Source organism: Acomys minous, assembly GCF_964271855.1.
Source record: "Acomys minous genome assembly, chromosome: 8".
Taxonomy (NCBI): domain Eukaryota; kingdom Metazoa; phylum Chordata; class Mammalia; order Rodentia; family Muridae; genus Acomys; species Acomys minous.
In genome coordinates this window covers 1,226,082-1,237,121 of record NC_140489.1, presented here as the reverse complement: position 1 = coordinate 1,237,121, position 11,040 = coordinate 1,226,082, and positions in this window count along the sequence as shown.

Here is an 11,040-nt window from a genome sequence, read left to right as displayed (position 1 = left end):
ATACCTGAGAGTGACTGGGGTATAGCATAATGCCCCCAAAATTCACCTGACCGCTCCATCTGCCCAGGAGTCAGGTAACTTCCTGGAATGTTGAGAACTGTAACAAAGCTTCATGGGAAAGTACAATGGCTGATAGTTTGTTCTTACAAGCCCCAGCAACACGTGGCTTGAGGCCATTCCAGCTGGGAAGATCTGGGGGAACAGTCCTGACTAAAGTCCATTTCTTCATCAGTATTTAATATTTAGTAAAGTTTGCATTAAAGTTGGCCCAAAATGATGGAGTTGATTTTCCAGTGAATCTCAGGATTAACAATAGATCAGTTAGCACATTGCCTACTTAGCATGCTATGGAGCTGTCCTTAACCCTGCGTAAGCTGAGCCTATGGTTTATGCTTCTAATCACAGTATTGGGAGGGGCGGTGCACGCAGGAAGATCACACAGGAAGGTCATTCTCTGCTACATCAGAGTTTGAGGTCAGGATGGGGTCCCCATCTTGCTCCACCTCTTTTTCTCTCCTCACTCCTGGCACCCCAATTACCTTATGGCTTCTCTCATCTCTTTCTACTTTCCACTTTAAATTCCCTCCATCCCTCACTGGCCAGAGTATTAGTCTTGGAATTACCTATCCTTTTTAAAAAATCATTTTTAAAACTTTACAAATCTTATGATAAAAAAATCTTGCAAGTAAAGATGAAACATCACCAAGCCCAAGGTCTGTATAACTCGATAAACTTCTGTACAGATAGAATTAGCATTCAGAATGGAAATTGTGAATCTTCATATTAAATTTTACACTTCTAGTGTTGAATATATTTTTATGTACTTATCCATCATCAAAGCAAACAAACAAAATAATCCCCCAAAACAAGGGAAACAAATCAATGGCCGAATTCAAAGTAGATTACTAATTAGCTTTATAAACACCCAACTTCCACACTGAAAGCTTTTGGGCTCTGCTGTACACGTTCAACTTTTCTCTCATCAGGTCAATCAGGGATTCACCACAGAGCGGTTTCTGGATGGAGATCTAGCCAAATATCTGTATTTGAGGCTCTGAAGAATTGCCTCTTTAGAGCCTCAGAGAAAGCCACTTTTATCTTTGCTCTTCTTATAAAGATGAGGCAAGGACCATAGTGTCTGAATTCCTGTGCGCATGTGTATAACAAGAGAGAGAACAAGAAATGTTAAATATAAGGGAAGGAGAGACCGTCCGACTCCTTGTCACACTTTTCCCATCCAGCCCTAAACCCATAGCCTTCACAGGTGACAGGCAGGCCAGAGCAAATGTGAGTGTTTCTTGAGCCGATGAAGCAGGAGAAGGGCAGTGCAGGTATACTCTGGAATAAAACAGGATATTCTTTCAGTTTAACAAGGTATAATTTAACTATAATGTGTGTGTTTATGTATATATATATATATATATATATATATATATATATATATGTAAAGTCATAGTACGTCTTAACATTTTATTGATAGAGTTTTTAATAATAGATGACGTTAGAAATTTACACAGCAAACAAACTCAAAAAAAAAAGAAATTTACACAGAAAAGTCACTTCTGTGCAAATATCCACATGTTTGGAGAGATAATGCTATTAGCAGTGAACAGTTTAGATAACTTGCATAAACAAACAAATCCTTGCTTTCGTTCTGTGTAAATCTCTGAAAGCAACCATTTAGCATCCTTAAACATGCTCAGTGGGAGCCAATGTACCGCGAGAGTCTGCAGTGCGCATGGCAGTCTGTGATACCTGGGAGGAAACCCCTTGTCCTACCACGGAACCCTCAGGTTTTCCCCCAGGAAGCCCCTTAGCTCTCCAGGACTCAGTCTTCCCATACAGAGGGCAATAGGAGAAATTAATGAATGGGAAGAGTTAGCACAGCGCAGGCCTGGCCTAATGTGTGAGAAATGGCGCCCTCCTTTTGACAACGGGGCCTCCTGCCACCACTCTGTTCTAGTGCACGGCTCTCCGCTTAAACCCAGAGGCCACAAGCGGCTGGCATGCGACTTCAGAGGCTGGCCTTCCTTATTTTACAGAAAACAAAAATGGAAGGCTGGAGTTGCCAGCTGTCTGGTGTTCGCTGGGGAACATGCCCCCCTCCCCGCCTCCTTCCCCACCATTTTTTCCATAGTTCACCTATGCTCGTGTGCAATTGCACGCCTCTCCCGCACGTGCTACTTGCCAACTCTATCTCCAGTAATTATTCTGTTTTGGTCCACAGCAATGTACCTGCCAACAGTCTGAGCGGTGCAGGTGGTGAGGCGCTGCTGGCGCCCCCATTTGCATGCACCCCGCGGTGGCTACCTAAAGCAAAGCTCTGATACTACGCACAAAGAGGACAATGACAGAGGCCCGGCTTGTGCCAGCGCTGCTCACTTTACCACTCCCATAGTTCCCTTCCCTTTCCCTTTCTTTCCTTCCTGTATGTATTTACTGTTTATTCATTTTTAAAAAACACTCCTGCCCCCCCCCCCTCCGCTTTTTTTCTTCAGGGAGGTAAGGTAAGAGCCACCACTGTGTGGGACACTGGGAAATTAAAATGCTCTCACCTTAGCAATGGGCATCCCCTCTTTTCCCAGCATGCACCCCGAGCAATCAAACAACACAATCCTTTGGCGGCTCCTTTGGACTAAGGAAGAATATTTTTTTTCCTCTTGACTTTTGACAACAAATGTATCTTTTTAAGTGTATTCTGAATTCCTTTAGGGAGTGTGACAGATAACAGCTAAAAGCGATGTATTTTACCTAACACACCATTTTTGCTCATCGATTTTTTTCCTTTATTTTTCTAAAGAAAAAAAAAAAGAAAAATACTTTGGGGATAGAATTTTCTAAGATTGGACTAGACTTAACCATTATCTTTTTTTTTAAACTTCATTATTTTAAAATTGGTGAGCTACATTCTTTCAATTATTTTTGAATTATGGAAAAAATACAGTTTTCCCATTCGGACAATGGCCTTCAGCCATTTACTGGTCTGACTCAAACACAGCGATCAGCTCCAATCTGAGCAACCTGGCGCTCTGTGGATAGTGAAAAGGAATCCAAACTTGAAGTGGTGTGTTCACAGCTCTCTACACCACGGCTTTCTGAAATTACAAGGCTTGGTGTGCAATTATTACATTTTTGTCTCAATCGTTTTTAGAGTGCTTCTGCTAAAACTCTCATTTTCGAGCAGCCAGATAAAGTATCACTGGTAAAAAGGCAAGAAGGCTCTCTGTGGCTGCTCGCTAAGTGAGGTGGGGTGCAAGGCTTGGGAGCCCCAGTGGGTTTCCAGAGCGCCATGTGACCATACTTGCTTTCTTCAGGCAGCATGCCTTCCTCCAGCGTGTTTGGTCCCTCCTTATGTCTTGAGAGTCTTCTTGGCATTAATTTGTCCTGGCCATGCCAAGGGCAGAGGCTGTGTTTGCATTTCCTCTTCTGCCTCAGATGCTCTCTGTCCTACTAAAGGTACTTAGCTACTTAGCTACTTTTTAGATGAGTACCCAGCATTCAAAATGACTGCCACAAAGCTGTGGTGAATTTCGCCTTATGGGTCTTAGGTATCCTGTGTGCAAAAGGCAAATGATAGACAATTTAGGAAACAGGGATTTATTGCGCTAATTTTTTTTTTGTTTTGCAAATGAAACCGAGGACTAGAAAAAGAAGAGATAGTTGATCCATTCATATATGGACAAGATGCTTTATTGAGCACCAATTATGGGCCAGTTACACTAATCAAGCTCTGAATACACAGAGCTGAGCAAAGCCCTCTACAAGTCCACCTGTGAAGGACTCGGGTAAACCATGGTATCGCACATGGTGTACACACCAAAGGACAATGTACATGGGAAGTCAAGAGATGGCAGAGAGGGGGTTGGAAGGCAGGCTGATGCGTGGTGCGGGCTGCAGAAGGAAAGCTGCTGTGTGTGTGACCTGCTGATGGCAGAAAAGTATCTGGGAGTCAGCTTCCCAAGACCTGTGCTTTGAGATGGACCCTTCTCCCTCTCCCCTGGAAGCCACGTAGGAAAATTAAAGCTGTTCTTTGAGCTTGGACGTGCTTCCTTCTGGCTTCCTCTGGACTCTTGGGAGTCAGTTCCAGATCACACCTGTACTGAATTGGATGCACATCTGCATGGTCCTGTCAGGGCGGTGGCACCAGGACTGTGCTGCCATATTTTGTTTGAAAGATGGCTGTTTTTACCATAGTAGTGCCAAGCAAAGAAGGAATATAAAAATACAGCTATTCATGTCATAATAAATACACAGCTGAATTTCTGGTTTATTTATTTCTAGCCAGATTGATATCTAAAAAGATTCGAGGTGAAATGCAAACACCACAAAGGGGGGAAACGGGATTTATAAACTCCAGAGTGTGTAGTTAGAAGACCAAGCGCATTGAACGTCTGTGGTTCACACAGCAATCAAGACAAGAAGAAAGTTAAGGACTAAAATGCAGTTCAGTTAGAGAGCTTGCCTAGCGTGCAGGAAACCCTGGGCTCAGACATGTGCCCTCCTTCACCTGGACTGGGTGTGTTGGCTGACACCTGTGAGCCCACAATGAGGAGGTGGGGGTCGGGGGTTGGGTGGTGGGTGGGTGGAGGGTGTGGAGGGCGGGGCAGGAGAAATTCAAAGTCCTCCTCAGTTACTTAGAGAATTGAGATCAGCCAGGAGTACAGAGGCCCCATCAGAGAAACTAAGGAAGGAGTTTACAATGGGAGCTTATCTTCTGAGGAATAACTCAGTAGTGTATAGGAGCTACAGGCTGTAGAGGCCAGCAAAGAGGGACTTGCTTCACAAGCCTAATAACACATTTCTCTGGAAAAGGCATCTTCATTTTCCTTGTCCTGTTGTTTTTGTTTTATTTTGTTTTTCTTTTCAGTTTGAAAACAAGTATTTTTTCCATACTAAGTTTAATTTTTCTTCTTAGAAAACTCTTCTCTTTGAAAGCATCAGGAAAGGCTACTTTAAAAAATATTTTTAAGTGTCTAACAAAGTGGTCACAATTCAATTCATATTTAAAATTTCCTACAGATACCATGGACTTGATCCAGCAGTAATATCATTTCTTTGGTGGACACAGTGGTAAAAATGAGTTCTTTGTTATTAATCATTTACCTATTTCAGTTGGTTTATGTGTTAGTTGGTGGCAGCAGAGAAAAGAAATACGTCAGGTCTACAGCGCGGGGATCTGTAACTCCAGCTCTGGATGACGCTCAATCCTGCATCCCCTCGCCGAGTGGTGGTTCTGCCAACTCAGGAAGCTTCCAGGAGATGCTTGCCTATGGCGGCCGGACATGCTGCTGGGTGCTAGTGAGCCGCAGAAAGACACACAACGGGAAGCAGGTGAGGACCGAGGTGCGTTCACAACTGTGTGCTGGGGAAGCCGCACATTTCATGGTCAGTGGATTAAAAAGAGAGTGGGACCGAGTGAGAACGCTGCAGAAATCCAGGTAAGTCATAGAGAGATGCAATAAGGTGGAAGATGAAGAATCCGTGGGGATGACACGGCCAGGAAGGAGAGGGAGGCGCTGACGCAATTTAATAACTGATGGGTAAGACGCCTGTGAGCTGACAAAGCAGCAGCAGGGGATGCTGACTCCAGGTTCCCAATACAGCTCCCCGAGGGGGCTCTGAGGTACCCAGACACGAATACAGGAGCAAGAACTAGGCATGCGAGGATCAGTGAGGTAAGGTACACAAACGGCTTGATGGTGCGTTAACGTCTATGCTGGCAAACACTAAGACTTGGGGTCTTAGGAGATGAGGAGACGACGCGGTTACAGGGGTAGGAGGAGGCAGCAGAAGAGCCGCTTGCGGAGGCATGGAGTGACAGACAGGGCCTGTTCCTTCTGAGGCCGAGCTCCACTGAAGACTTAAACTGGATCAATCGGACCAAATCGGAGCCAGCAAATCTTCCTAAGAAGAAACGAAGAAGTGAAATGGAATCCGGGATATGACAAATAACACCACCATGTCTCTCTCGATTGTTCTAGATCCCAAGTAAGATGCTGTCCCCAACTCCCTGCCCCTTGCCTACTCAGGAAAGGCAGAATGCCTTCTGTCCCTCCCCGCCCCCCTTTCCTGCTAGCACCGAGAGAAGCTTTGCTCCTTAATAAAACCCACTCTTCTTCATCCTACACAGCAGTGAGCAGCCATCCTTCATCTCTTTGTCAAATCACTACAAAACCCTATCTTTATTTGTTTATTTCAAAGAAGAAAATCCCCTCGCTGTTTAAGCTGGTTATGAAAATGCCACCGTCATTACTTAGCAGCTAGCCAGCAATACAGAGCAGGGAAAACAGAGCTCCCCTTCTACAAAGTAGTGCCTCTCAACATGCTGGAGCCCCCACACACTAAGGTGGAAAGCTGCCCTTATAACCGCGCCCTGTTTGTGTTGCGTTCCTGTGATAAAAGGTGCTTTTTTTTTTTTTTTAAGGGGAAAGGATTTCCCAATCATAGCCCGTCCTTGAGGGGAGCCAGAGAAGAAGCAGAAGCAGAAACTGGCAGGTGCTGCTTATTATGGGATTGCTCCACTTGCTTTTTCTTAAAACTCAGACCCACCTGCCCAAAGGGTGTCACCACCCACCATTAGTGGGCTGGGCCCTCCCACGTGAGTCAATAATCAGGAAAATGTCCCATGGAGACACCATTGGCCAGTCTGATGGAGGCACTTCCTCAACTGAAGCTCCTGCCTCACAGACGGCTCTAGTTTGTCAGGTGGACAAACCCGAACCAGCATACCCCATCGACTTGATGTTAGTAACACCATACGGTCAAATGCTCAGCCTGAGAGTTCTTCATGGGCCACAGAGAACGTCAGGGCCGTCACACGACGCACTGGGGCTCATCGCACGTTTGCTGTCGTGTGACATCACTTCCTGCTGTCCTGTGACGTCACTTCCTGTGCTCTTGATTTCCTATTCTCTTCTTTATCTATCTACCTTCACACCTTTCTATCCAAAGTTGGAGTCCAAGGATTCTGTTAGTAACAGGGAAGACCTTAGAAAAGATGTTAGCTTAAACTCCAGGCATCTTGTCCACAAAGGAGGGACCAATGATCGATTGACAAGTGAGATCTCTTGGACTCACAGTCCACCAAGCCTAGTGAGCTTCTGTGACTGACAAAGTCATCTGGTTCCTCGCCATCCTTAGAGCAGGTTGTTAACTGTTAGACTATGTAAAAGGCAGCTGTAGGGAGATAGAGGTGGAAAGGAAGAGAGGCTTGGTCTGACTTAGGCGGGATCATGTTTGCCCACAGCAAGGGAACATCTTTGTCATCCATATGTGCAAATGGAATGCTGCTGCTTGTAAGGGCTGAAATGACTTCTGTAAACAAGGGAAGTTGGGAAATGTAGTCTTTCAATAGAAAAGTACCACTCTTAACTCTGAGTGTGTGTGTGTGTGTGTGTATGTGTATATATATAGTTTAGAGCCAGGCATGGTGACTCAGGCCTGTAATCCCAGCACTCAGGGAGGCAGAGGCAAGTGGTGGATCTCTGTGAGTTGGAGGCCAGCCTGCTATACAAAATGAGTCCAGGTTAGCCAAGTTTACACAAAAAACTCTGTCTTGAAAATCCAAAAAGCAAAAACAACCAAACAGAAAACCCCAACCAACCAAACCAACCGAAAAAGCAGAGTAGGGGTGTTATACCTGTTTTCTTCTGAGGAGGGTCTTTGTTGGAGGGGGGTCCTCTGTCATGGACCAGGAAAGTCTTAAATTGACCAGCTGTAATGGACTAGGAAATTGCCGATCTGTATTCCTCATGAGACTTAGAAAATAGTTACTAGAGAGCTGTGAGCAGATGATTTGGTTTTAAACTGAGAGATTTCCTGGGAAGGTTGAAGGAGAGGAGAGAAAGTGGGGGTCAGTGAGAGGAAGTGAGCATAAAGCTGATTCAGGGTGACAGTGACTGGACCCGTTGCCAGGACTGCTACACCAAAAACGAGCGAGGGGAAGTGTTGGGGAGCTACAGAGCCTCAAAGGAAGGGCACAGAGGGAAATAGAGGACTAATGTCAGAGTTGTATCTGGTCTGGGGTGAAAGGCTTGAAGGGCCCTTTTGGCCACACATAACTCTCCGCAGCATCTAAAAGGCCTTTGCAGATGTGTCAGGAGCAAACGGAGCTGTCGGAGGGTGAAAACTGTTGGGAGAGCTGGCATGGATCATATTTAGTTTGAGTGGATGGTCAAGTTCAGCAAGAAAGACATTTAAAAGACAGAGTGAAAACATAGGCATGAGGATAACAAGGAGGAAAGAGTAACCAACAGGAGGAGCAAAGTGGGAGGGAACCGGAAATCCATAGACAGGAGGCGTGTGGTTCTGGTCTCCGGTCTCCAGGCGAGGGAGCCCATCTCCCTATCGTGTGAGATAAGAGGATTCATCTTTATATAAGGATGAGGTATTTTATATTCTGGTTTTCTCTACCTCCCTGGGCTGGTCAGGCCTATGCAGTCAGAGCTGGTCAGGCCTATGCAGCCAGAGGCAGAAGCAGCAGACTTCTGATGCATCCTTGTACTATAGAGAGGCTGGCATGCAGTTTATTCTGGTGGGATGGTCCTCCACCCAAGGGAACTACTGCAGGTTTCCTGCCAGGCAAGTGCATTGTAAACTTAACCCGTTCTACTAAATTATTCAATTTTTATAGCCAATTTAAAATTTTTACCTGACTGAATATTAGAATGTATTAAACAAATTTAAGTTTACTTTAAACCTGTTTTGACTTACTTGTTTCAGGCTTAACTTTGCAGCATAGGCAGAAGGCTCTGCAACTCTGCAACGAGAGATATAAACCCATCTTCCTCTCGCTCCAAATTTGTCTCTGTAAATATTTGTACTTAGGATGACTTACCTTATCTTGTATATCTTAGTTATCTTTAACAGTTTACAGTCAATTATTAACTCCTTTAAAAAATTGGGATTTTATAATTTTTTTCCTGTTAAGCTTGAGCCTTAAAAATATAATTCTTAGCTTGTTGTGTGGCATAAACCTTTAATCCTAGCACTCTGGAATCGGGACAGCTAGGGCTACAAAGAGAAACCCTGTCTAGGGGAAATATATATATGTGTGCATATATATATAATATATACATTATATTAATATATTTGGTTATACACATAAAATTCTTTAGTATTAAAATAAACTTTTAAACAATAAGTAGAATCTACAAAGAGAATGGAAACTTCATTTTTCTGATCCTTTTATAATGTACTTTTACAAAACGCTAGTTTTTATATGACTCAGTTTTGAAAACAAACCATCTTGGAATCCTGGTGTTGTCTCTTTAGTCTAATAAACCAGAGACACAATGATTACCAGAGGGCTTATTGTGATCAAAGGCCCCAAGGTCCCGTTTGTTGCTCAGGGGAAGCTTAGAGTGATCAGGGTGAGGCTCGTCTCTCCGTAGGAGGTGGAAAAAGAGTTTTCCATGGAGTGTTACAGTTTAGCTCTTTTAGAGTGAGATGACTGGTGCCAGGGGGCAGTGGAGGGAGCTCCGCAAGCCCATGATGATACCAAGTGTCGCAGCCCTTTGTGGTGCATGGAAGGCAGGTCCAATGAGCCCCAGGCCTGGTGGCTCTGAGCAGACGCCAGCTGATCCCATGGCAGTCCCATCATCGCTGGGCATCCAGCAGCCATTTTTCTCCAGAATAAATAGAGTCTCAGACAGTCATAGCGGAGGAATGGTGAGTGCCTGAGAGAGCAAGTAGGACAGCCAGCCTTTATTTATCAACCTTGGGCAGTGGGGAGGGGTTTGTGGCTGAACGTGGCTGATTCACTAGGGCTAAGGGTGGCCGGATACTTCATCTACACACAGTGGCACAGTGCCTCGTTGACGTGCAGTAACAGGGCCCTAGCACAAGAAGAAAACAGCGCTTAATTATCCCATGGGTGTAGGGATGACTTAAGTACTTAATAACTTAAAGGTCATTTGTTTTTGAGGCTTAGGATCTCCTCAGCATAGCGTCTGGTACTTCCAGAAATCCCCTGTGCTTGCTGAACAAATTCCTTATCAGGAAAGGGTCAGGCTATGGCAGATTAAGAGTATCCATACATAGAGTCTTAATGGGTAACCCTTTTTTTATTATAGATTTTCAAGCTAACTTTTTCTGCTTGGAATTTTTACAGCCTTTTACAACCACACTTACAGGTTTTAAGATAAAATTTATACTTTAGAAAGGAGTATTTAGAGAATTAAATAAAACCAAGAGGACTATGCGATAAGCCACAGCAATCTCTATCAGAATAGTTTACCTTTTAGCTCTTTTTAAGGCCATGGTGTCTTTTCCTGGCTTTCCGTTTTCCTCTCCTTGTCAAAGAATCAGGTGGCCAGCTTGACCCAAGACAGAGACTATGAAGAAAACTTTTAAACAAACATGGTTGGGTCTGGAGCAGGCAGGCCAAACACCAAATCAAGAGCCTGCCTTCTCAGTAGAGTATAAAGATGAAATAAGTTTTCAATATCATCCAGACCCAAAAGACATCTGAACCTCTGTGACACTGATCCCAGAGATCGACATATCCATAAGCGGTTTGTGCATGTCTGTGGTGGATAGGAGCAGACAAGGTGAAACACTTTTACCTCTTAGCTGTTAAAGATACAAGCAGGGCTTTTCCAGACTTAGAGTGGCAGAGACAGAAAGAGGCCAAAGGAAAAGGAGAAAGAGCTCCGTGCCATCTCGGTTAGGAGTAATTCTCCGCAGGCGCAGCAGAGATGTCGGCCAGCTGGCGTTCTGGCTCTGGGCTGTAAGCCAAAGCCTTGAGAAAGATTTAAGTCATCTGTGAGTTTTTTTTATGGGGAATACACTGCCATTCTGTCATACGGAGTTACCTAAATCAGTTTTAGGTATTAGAAGTCAATAGTTACAAACTTGGGCAAGCAGTAGCTATTTGTTTAATGTATACTCAGGCCAGATGAACAATCAATCTCGGTATGGATTAGCCTACAGCCCAGCTGAGGGTGCATATTTTGGAATGGAGAGTTTGGGCCCTGTGGCTGTGCCCAGGATCAAGGTAAATACAGAGACCAATATTCTGTTGTTTATAGTATCCTCTAA